Here is an 11,538-nt window from a genome sequence, read left to right on the forward strand (position 1 = left end):
TGGCATCTTGCGATCTCATTTTCTAAAATGGCGTCTTCCGGCCAGTCGCAAGATGGCGTCGCTGCGATACAATTTTAAACTGGTCTTGTCTCAGCCAATTATGCAGCTTCGACAGGGCGTTCTCCATGTCTCATAGCTCCTATCTGTGTCACCCTGCAGTGGGAGGGGCGTTCTCCATGTCTCATAGCTCCTCTCTGTGTCACCCTGCAGTGGGAGGGGCGTTCTCCATGTCTCATAGCTCCTCTCTGTGTCACCCTGCAGTGGGAGGGGCGTTCTCCATGTCTCATAGCTCCTCTCTGTTTCACCCTGCAGTGGGAGGGGCAGTCTCCATGTCTCATAGCTCCTCTCTGTGTCACCCTGCAGTGGGAGGGGCAGAATCACAGGGCTATATATGATATTTGAGCTGTTAGTGTCCAGTTACGGCAGTGGGTGACGTGACCTGTACGCATTATATTATGGTATTTCTGACCTGATATTTTCTCTCTGCAGGTAATTTTGGGGACCGTTTCTTTGGCACTGACGCTCCCTCTGACTGGTGCAGCATGGACTATTAGCAGTGTTTATGTACCATCCGTGTACTGTACATTACTCTGCACCTCTGTATTTATCACTCAGCTAACTCCTGAAAATCTTGAAGCTGGAGCTGAATTATCTGGTTTCTAAATACTACACATGTAACTCATTCCCTCCATATGTCAGACATGGTGATACAGTAACAGTCTGACAATGACAGGTCTCTGGTTATACAGTAACAGTCTGACAGTGAAGGTCTCTGGTTATACAGTAACAGTCTGACAATGACAGGTCTCTGGTTTTACAGTAACAGACTGACAATGACCGGTACACAGAGATACGTCACTTCCTCTCTGACAGTGACGGTACACAGAGATACGTCACTTCCTCTCTGACAATGACCGGTACACAGAGATACGTCACTTCCTCTCTGACAATGACCGGCTCCTAGAGATACGTCACTTCCTCTCTGACAATGACCGGTACACAGATACGTCACTTCCTCTCTGACAATGACCGGCTCCTAGAGATCCGTCACTTCCTCTCTGACAATGACCGGTACACAGAGACACGTCACTTCCTCTCTGACAATGACCGCTACACAGAGACACGTCACTTCCTCTCTGACAGTGACCGGTACGCAGAGATACGTCACTTCCTCTCTGACGATGACCGGTACGCAGAGATACGTCACTTCCTCTCTGACAGTGACGGTACACAGAGATACGTCACTTCCTCTCTGACAATGACCGGTACACAGAGATACGTCACTTCCTCTCTGACAATGACCGGCACACAGAGATACGTCACTTCCTCTCTGACAATGACCGGTACACAGAGATACGTCACTTCCTCTCTGACAATGACCGGCACACAGAGATACGTCACTTCCTCTCTGACAGTGACCGGCTCCTAGAGATGTACGTCATTTCCTCTCTGACAATGACCGGTACACAGAGATACGTCACTTCCTCTCTGACAATGACCGGCACACAGAGATACGTCACTTCCTCTCTGACAGTGACCGGCTCCTAGAGATGTACGTCATTTCCTCTCTGACAATGACGGGTACACAGAGATACGTCACTTCCTCTCTGACAATGACCGGTACACAGATATATATCACTTCCTCTCTGACAATGACCGGCTCCTAGAAATACGTCACTTCCTCTCTGACAATGACCGGTACACAGAGATACGTCACTTCCTCTCTGACAATGACCGGTACACAGAGATACGTCACTTCCTCTCTGACAGTGACCGGCTCCTAGAGATGTACGTCATTTCCTCTCTGACAATGACGGGTACACAGAGATACGTCACTTCCTCTCTGACAATGACCGGCACACAGAGATACGTCACTTCCTCTCTGACAGTGACCGGCACACAGAGATACGTCACTTCCTCTCTGACAATGAGTACAATATTGTAGTGTTTGAGTTCCATGTTCCAGTCTCAGTATAAGGAACCACACTGACAGGTGATAGCTGGGTACTCTCACCCCAACATACAGCAATGTTCAGGGATAAATGTTCCATGTACAGCTCTGCTGTAGGGCTTTGCCTTTGTCTGGCTGGAGATAGAAGCCTAATGACTTTCCTCCAGCCCAGCAACTTTCTGTAATAAAATTGTTTTAAGTAATATCTCAGCTACTTATTAACCATTCACATACATAGATGGAAGGAGATATCGCAGTCATCAGCCATTCTATTAGGGCTGGGGCATGGTTAGAAGGGGTTACACAAGGTGGACACTGAAACACACAATCTATATACCGCACCAGTTGGTAAATTGTTGCGATATCGGGCTGTGCTCTTATTCATAGGCAAACAGAGGGGGGTTTCCGGTTGCCTGAAAGCCCCCCCAGGCCATGACCTCAACCGTAATAGTATAAAACATGCAGCCCAAGTAAAATTATATTATAAAGATCTCACTAGGACCAACTGGGAGATTTAAAGAACATGCACTGTTAGGGGTGCACTGATATAGACCATCTATAGGGGGTTTGGGTATGAAATGCAGACGCTGAAGATCCCGACTGGGCCTGGTAAGTACCGTAACCCTCCTCTCCCCAGCCCCCAAACCCTCACCCTCAGTGGTGCCTTATTCTAACTTCCCCCCCCGGTGGTACCTAACCCCCCCTCCCCGCACACTAACCCTCCTGGGTTAGTGCCTAACCCTAATGTACCCCTGGTGATGCCTATGCCCCCCCTCCCTGCACTTTAACCCCTGGTGCCTGTGGCTAAGAGATAACCGCGCCTGGATTACCTTCGTTCGGAAAGCCGTCTGTCTAGATTCCCAGCATCAGGATTTAATTGCCGGGATTTAGTCAGACATCTTCCCGGCTGCCAGCATTTTGACCGCATAGGGTTAATTATTAATACTGTATAATATTATACTGTCCAGTGCATCAGGAGACCGATATGTACATATATGCCCAAAGCAGGTTCTTCTGCTGCTCCCCCCAGACTCCAGGACTTGCTCTAATGTTCTGAAATCGTGCCCACATCTTATTTATGAAACCATTAATCTCAGGCAGGATGACCCTACTGCCACATATAATGTATTACTGTGATCACTGGTCCTGTATATGCTGGAATTATGACACATAATACACTATGTATAACACATATAATGGGTTACTGTGATCACTGGTCCTGTATTTGCTGGAATTATGATACACAATACACTATGTATGACACATATAATGGGTTACTGTGATCGCTGGTCCTGTATATACTGGAATTATGACACACAATACACTATGTATGACACATATAATGGGTTACTGTGATCACTGGTCCTGTATATGCTGGAATTATGACACACAATACACTATGTATGACACATATAATGGGTTACTGTGATCACTGGTCCTGTATATGCTGGAATTATGACACACAATACACTATGTATGACACATATAATGGGTTACTGTGATCTCTTGTCCTGTATATGCTGGAATTATGACACACAATACACTATGTATGACACATATAATGGGTTACTGTGATCACTGGTCCTGTATATGCTGGAATTATGACACACAATACACTATGTATGACACATATAATGGGTTACTGTGATCTCTTGTCCTGTATATGCTGGAGTTATGACACACAATACACTATGTATGACACATATAATGGGTTACTGTGATCACTGGTCCTGTATATGCTGGAATTATGACACACAATACACTATGTATGACACATATAATGGTTACTGTGATCGCTGGTCCTGTATATGCTGGATATATAACACACAATACACTATGTATGACACATATAATGGTTACTGTGATCACTGGTCCTGTATATGCTGGAATTATGACACACAATACACTATGTATGACACATATAATGGGTTACTGTGATCACTGGTCCTGTATATGCTGGAATTATGACACACAATACACTATGTATGACACATATAATGGGTTACTGTGATCACTGGTCCTGTATATGCTGGAATTATGACACACAATACACTATGTATGACACATATAATGGGTTACTGTGATCACTGGTCCTGTATATGCTGGAATTATGACACACAATACACTATGTATGACACACACTGCACTTTGTATTATGTGTATTATAGCTGGATAAGTGGTAATTATGTCCTCTTCATGGACTGGCCACACTCACTCTAAAATCAGCATTAGGAAAACCCTCTGTACAAATCTTGCCTTTATGTCCCTGCTTATTCCTGTGTGTAATGTATAATGTAAGCACTAGATGGCAGCAGTGTTTGTATTCCTGTCACAATGTTGCTGTAACCTCAATGTACCAGGTTTGTTTCCCCTCTGACCTATGACGGCTTCTCTGAGCATGGTTCCCATCTTCTGTATGCTCTGCCTTCACCTGATCTCAGGGCCTGATTCAGACCCGGACGCTATCCGCAGTGCGCTCGCTATTGCCGATGGTTGCTTATCTGCGCAAACTATACAGTGCGTTCGCAGATCCCTTGCTCGCACAGCAAAGCCAGCCCAGCAGAGTGAGTGACAGGAGCAGTCCAGTAAAAACGGGGGAGTGGAGGTGCGAACGCAGGCGTACCTGGGTGTTTCAACGCTGTTTTAGAGGCGTGCATAATTAACAGGCAGCGTCATAGTACACGTCAGCAGCCATTTTTTTACTCTGTTTTCCTCACAATGCTTGCGGTAGAAAAAAAACTACCACAAGCGCTGCGTTCACATCCGATAGTGGTCGATGTACCAATGTTTTCACAAACTTCCAGGAGATGACGTGGGGCAGTGGGCGTCTCTGCATTCACTGAGGGGAGTCTGCATACACAAAGCGAACGCTCGTACAAGTAAGATGGGCGTGCTTATGCCTTGGCGAGCGATCGCTCCCCACTGCGTCACTTTTAAATATTTGCATCGAGCGAGCATACGCTCATAGCGACCGGGTCTGATTCAGACCCTCAGACTCTCCGAGTGCTGCATCCTCAGACTCCATCCCCCCGTGCTCCGATGTCACTCCATCCCCCCATGCTCCATACTCAGACTCCATTCTGCTCCCGTGCTCTGATCTCAGACTCCCTCCCCCCCATGCTCCGATGCCAGACTCCACCCCCCCATGCTCCGATGTCACTCCATCCCCCCATGCTCCATACTCAGACTCCATTCCGCTCCCGTGCTCTGATCTCAGACTCCCTCCCCCCCATGCTCCGATGCCAGACTCCACCCCCCCATGCTCCGATGCCAGACTCCACCCCCCCGTGCTCTGATGTCACTCCATCCCCTCATGCTCCGTCCTCAGACTCCATTCCCCCCCCCCCTGTGCTCTGATGTCAGACTCCATCCCTGTGCCCCGTCTTCAGAGCGCTCCCCATGCTCCTCCCCTCTGGCTTCGCACTCTCCTCAGTCATTAGATTTTTTTTTTATCATTATGTTGGGGAGCCTGCGGTGGGTCACGTGTACACACTGTGTGGTGTAAGGACTATGCGTGGCCCATAGCACACACACACATCGGTTTGTATAACCGTTATGGACAATATTATACTTTGTATAATAGCATCTTATAGAGATGAGCATTTCGGTTTTGGCTCCGATCTTCCCACAAAGTTTGGATCTCAGAATGTTGGCACCGATGTCTGAGTAACGGCTCACTCCAAAAATATACTGGTAGGTTAATTGGTTCCCAACACAAATTACCCCGTGTGTGTGTGTGTGTATGTATATGTATGTGGTAGGGAATATAGATTGTTGGGGGCACTCGAATGTAAAGGTTATAATAAGAATAATATATAAAAAATAACTTTTATTAGATATATTTTAAAATACCAAAAACAAGTCTGAGCCTGTTACTTATTGGCATTACTGTTGGAATAACAGCTATAAATTATCACAAGCAGAACACGAACATACATAGAACATAAGACAACATATAATACAATACTTATCACAATTGTGTGAAGCTAAGTGAAATATTACAAATAGGTCTATAATTCTCTGTCTCATACAATATTGAGACCTATATAAAACATTTACTAGTTCAATGACCTCATAATGTCGTCATAGCACAATGGCTAATCAGAATTACGGCAGAAGCATACAAGGAAATCTTCTAGAAAAGAATGTGATAATAACCATACAATATTCAATATAGGTTACGTAAGATATCACAGCACAATAACACTGAACAGTAATCAGAGAAATACAATGATAAGGGGGTCAGATGAAATAATAGCTGACCCTGCAAATATCAAAATGAATATAAGTAAATCACAGGTTGTAATGAGAGGCAGATCACACGTAGGTCGCCTGTGATGCCACCCAGGTACTTGTAGACAGTAAGGTTATAGGAAAAAGTAAAGCTACTCCTTTATGTGGAGTTTACAAAATAGCAGCTGCTGCATGTCATTGTATAACCATTGAATGGCATGTGAGCGTACTATAAAGGTACTCCCAGGGTAGGGAATAAGTACAATGAGTATCTGCTGTTGGACTGCGTTAAAAAGAAGGTCCTGGTGTAAACATTGCAGGAACCTCTAATAGGCGCACCCCAATGAGAGTACTCATAGAGACAATAGTTATCGTAATGAAATAACACAGCATAGGTTTGCGATCTGTGCTGCTGCCAGTCATATACCAAAGGTAGTGGTGAGTGGTGGGAAACCCAGATCGCATATTCAGTGATAGGAAGAAAGAGTATGAGTGTAGCTGCACTATGGCTAGTACAGGACAAGTGGAGCTCTGTTGCCCTAAAGGTATTGCAGGGTCACAAACTTGTCTCTGTTGAATAAAGCCACTCAGTGCGCTAAAGAAAGTGTAGTATGAAAAGTACCTGAGCGCTCACCTCCAGGGAGCCGGTGTGTAGTATAGAAAATCTGCCGCTAGAAGAGCCTGTCAGTATGCTGCCATGACGAATCCTGCCTGTACACAGCCGGATTCGTCATGGCAGCATACTGACAGGCTATAGCCATAGTGCAGCTACACTCATACTCTTTCTTCCTATCACTGCATATGCGATCTGGGTTTCCCACCACTCACCACTACCTTTGGTATATGACTGGCAGCAGCACAGATCGCAAACCTATGCTGTGTTATTTCATTACGATAACTATTGTCTCTATGAGTACTCTCATTGGGGTGCGCCTATTAGAGGTTCCTGCAATGTTTACACCAGGACCTTCTTTTTAACGCAGTCCAACAGCAGATACTCATTGTACTTATTCCCTACCCTGGGAGTACCTTTATAGTACGCTCACATGCCATTCAATGGTTATACAATGACATGCAGCAGCTGCTATTTTGTAAACTCCACATAAAGGAGTAGCTTTACTTTTTCCTATAACCTTACTGTCTACAAGTACCTGGGTGGCATCACAGGCGACCTACGTGTGATCTGCCTCTCATTACAACCTGTGATTTACTTATATTCATTTTGATATTTGCAGGGTCAGCTATTATTTCATCTGACCCCCTTATCATTGTATTTCTCTGATTACTGTTCAGTGTTATTGTGCTGTGATATCTCACGTAACCTATATTGAATATTGTATGGTTATTATCACATTCTTTTCTAGAAGATTTCCTTGTATGCTTCTGCCGTAATTCTGATTAGCCATTGTGCTATGACGACATTATGAGGTCATTGAACTAGTAAATGTTTTATATAGGTCTCAATATTGTATGAGACAGAGAATTATAGACCTATTTGTAATATTTCACTTAGCTTCACACAATTGTGATAAGTATTGTATTATATGTTGTCTTATGTTCTATGTATGTTCGTGTTCTGCTTGTGATAATTTATAGCTGTTATTCCAACAGTAATGCCAATAAGTAACAGGCTCAGACTTGTTTTTGGTATTTTAAAATATATCTAATAAAAGTTATTTTTTATATATTATTCTTATTATAACCTTTACATTCGAGTGTCCCCAACAAGAGAGTTTTCTTCTCCCCCATACTACGTTTATCTATACTCTCATGGGGAGCACCTCCACACTTTACAATATTTTTGCTTGACACCTATACTAGGGTTTGATATTTATAATTGTGGATTTTCATTATTCTTTTGACTAATTATATCCAATATATTATATCCTGTGCTCAAACTATATCCCCCTATTCCCCCCTTCCCTGGTCATTTATATAGGGAATATAGATTGTAAGCTCCACTGGGGCAGAGACTGATGTGAATGGACAAATACTCTCTGTAAAGCGCTGCGGAATATGTGTGCGCTATACAAATAACTGGTAATAAAATACACATTAGACCAAGGGTTCCCAACCACGGTCTTCAAGGCACACTAACAGTCCTAGTTTTAAGGATAGCCATACTTAAGCATAAGTTACTTAATTAGTATCCCAGTTAATTTGATTTAACCATCTGTGCTGCAGCATGGCTATCACTAACACCAGAACTGTTAGTGTGCCCTGAGGACCAAGGTTGGGAATCTCTGTATTAGACGATGTGCTGTATAAACGATGTTGGTGAAAGATCTCCCCTGAGCTTTCTGTAGTGCAGGACAAATGATATTACGTGTACACACTGATAGATATATAGTATAGGATAGACATTGGGTGTACACACTGATACTGTATCTATGATAGACATTGGGTGTACACACTGATACTGTATCTATGATAGACATTGGGTGTACACACTGATACTGTATCTATGATAGATATTGGGTATACACACTGATACTGTATCTATGATAGATATTGGGTATACACACTGATACTGTATCTATGATTGATATTGGGTGTACACACTGATAGATATATATATATATATATATATATATGATAGACATTGGGTGTACACACTGATACTGTATCTATGATAGACATTGGGTATACACACTGATACTGTATCTATGATTGATATTGGGTGTACACACTGATAGATATATATGATAGACATTGGGTATACACACTGATACTGTATCTATGATTGATATTGGGTGTACACACTGATAGATATATATGATAGACATTGGGTGTACACACTGATAGATGTATATGTTCGATATCTTTCAGTGAAGTCATCAGGGCTGGCGCTACCACCAGGCATATTTAGGCAGCTGCCCAAGAGCGTCGGCCACTGTAGTGCACTGCTGGATTGCTGTGTAGTGTGGATCGTACATAAGCGCAATCTGCACTACACTACTAGTATAACAAACACAGCCACCGGCGCTGGCACCTGTGTTTGTTTTAGCAGCTGATGAGAGTCAGACAGACTCATCGGCTGCTGCACCCACTGCCGGAGCTGATCTGGAACTCGCTCATGAACCCCATCTTCCGGCTCCCGCAGTGAGTGATGACATCTCTCCCGTCATGCAGAGCGGGCCGGCCTGGGAGGACGCCGGACGGGGAAGCAGATGCTGGAGCAGGGATTAAGGTAAGTGTAGGGTTTTTTTTTTTTTTTTGGTGTGTGTGTCTGGCCTGGGGGGGAGAGACTACTACTACTGGGGGAACCACGTCTGGGGACACTGCATAGAGGGGGATTACTGCTGGGGGGGGCTACTACTAGGGGCACTGCATAGGGTGGGAGTACTGCTTGGGGAGGACTGCTGCTGGGGGCACTGCTGGGGTGAGACTACTGCCGGCACTACTGGGGGTACTGCATAGGGGGGCACTGTATACGGGCTTGTGTAGCTATCGAGGGCGGGGGGCATAAAGCTGAAGAAGTGCCTAGGGTGCCATGAAACCTTGCACCAGCCCTGGAAGTAACCCTGCCACATCAGAGATGCCGGCATGTAGGCACGACAAAAAACATCGGTAACAACCCGTGGGAGCGCACATCTTTGGTCGTTCACTGCATACACACTGAACGATATATCGTTATTGTCCATAAGAATCCTCTAATGTGTATGTGACTTAAGATGATGTTTGGTCCGAGGAAGATGATATTGTGCTTTGTTCTGGGATCCAAACTTAGCAGGAAGGTCTGAGCCAAAACTGAACCGCTCATCTGTACTGCTGACACGGCGTATTACCGAGGTCACCTGTACTGCTGACACGGCGTATTACCGAGGTCACCTGTACTGCTGACGTGGCGTATTACCGAGGTCATCTGTACTGCTGACGTGGCGTATTACCGAGGTCACCTGTACTGCTGACGTGGCGTATTACCGAGGTCACCTGTACTGCTGACGTGGCGTATTACCGAGGTCACCTGTACTGCTGACGTGGCGTATTACCGAGGTCACCTGTACTGCTGACGTGGCGTATTACCGAGGTCACCTGTACTGCTGACGTGGCGTATTACCGAGGTCACCTGTACTGCTGACGTGGCGTATTACCGAGGTCACCTGTACTGCTGACGTGGCGTATTACCGAGGTCACCTGTACTGCTGACGTGGCGTATTACCGAGGTCACCTGTACTGCTGACGTGGCGTATTACCGAGGTCACCTGTACTGCTGACGTGGCGTATTACCGAGGTCACCTGTACTGCTGACGTGGCGTATTACCGAGGTCACCTGTACTGCTGACGTGGCGTATTACCGAGGTCACCTGTACTGCTGACGTGGCGTATTACCGAGGTCACCTGTACTGCTGACGTGGCGTATTACCGAGGTCACCTGTACTGCTGACGTGGCGTATTACCGAGGTCACCTGTACTGCTGACGTGGCGTATTACCGAGGTCACCTGTACTTTTGGCGCAGTGTATTACAGAGGTCACCAGTTCTGAGTCTTGCTGATGATAAGGGGGGGGGGATGTGGAGATTATCCTCAGCATACTAGGAGCGGATTCATCGCACCCGCATTATTCCTGCCTCCATACTACCAAGCTCTCCCAGAAAATACAATTAATGTTTGATATACAGTGCATCCAGAAAGTATTCACAATGCTTCACTTTTTCCACATTTTGTTTTTTTCCAGCTTGTGGGGCCTATTCATTAAACTTAAAAATTATCTGGAGATAATTAGCTTTAGAACTCTCATGGAGTTCTAGCTAATTATAGGTGGAATTCATCATTGCACCTCTCCATAAGTATCTATTCCGAAAAGCTGTCATTTTTGCGATGACAGCTTTTCGGGAAATAGATACTTTTCCTGCCTACACTACCTTATCACGTCTGGAAACAGTGCTGCGCATGCGCTGTTACATCTGTAAGACCAGCGCATGCGCAGCACTGCCTACAGATGCATTAAGTTTGTGTACCCTCCCCGACCCCCCTCCCCCCTCCGCTCACCTCCCCCAACTGACTTACCTGTCCGCGCAGCAGCCTCCGGCTCCGTCCTGCTGCGCTGTCATGTGGTTTCCCAGCAGACCACATGACAGATTAGAGAAAAAAAAACTTTTTTGTGCTCTGCTGGGGAAACCACATGACAGACCAGCAGGACGGAGCCTGAGGACGGAGCAGAGCGCCCGAGGGACTCGTCGGGGGACCTGCACACGCTGATACAGGTAAGTGGATTCTGCTATTCGCCACCTCACAGTGGCGAATAGTAACTGCATCAAATTCCGAAAATTTATAATTTTTGGAATTTGATGAATACCACAATTTCCACATCCCCATACTAATGTACTAATGTACTAATATCCCCATACTAA

The 11,538-nt window shown here is 45.3% G+C and overlaps 1 pseudogene across 1 annotated transcript in view; it reads left to right on the plus strand.

Moving 5' to 3' along the window:
- The window catches only part of LOC148433692 (uridine-cytidine kinase-like 1), a 143,093-nt pseudogene extending 140,939 nt beyond the window's left edge, over positions 1-2,154 (plus strand). The window contains exon 14 of the transcript XR_015876866.1: positions 490-2,154. The product of XR_015876866.1 is annotated as a uridine-cytidine kinase-like 1 (transcript). The remainder of the gene's footprint in view (positions 1-489) is intronic.
- The last annotated feature ends 9,384 nt before the right edge of the window (positions 2,155-11,538 follow it).

This window comes from Taudactylus pleione, unplaced genomic scaffold (genome assembly GCF_031769625.1).
Source record: "Taudactylus pleione unplaced genomic scaffold, aTauple2 ptg002170l, whole genome shotgun sequence".
Classification (NCBI taxonomy): Eukaryota; Metazoa; Chordata; class Amphibia; order Anura; family Myobatrachidae; genus Taudactylus; species Taudactylus pleione.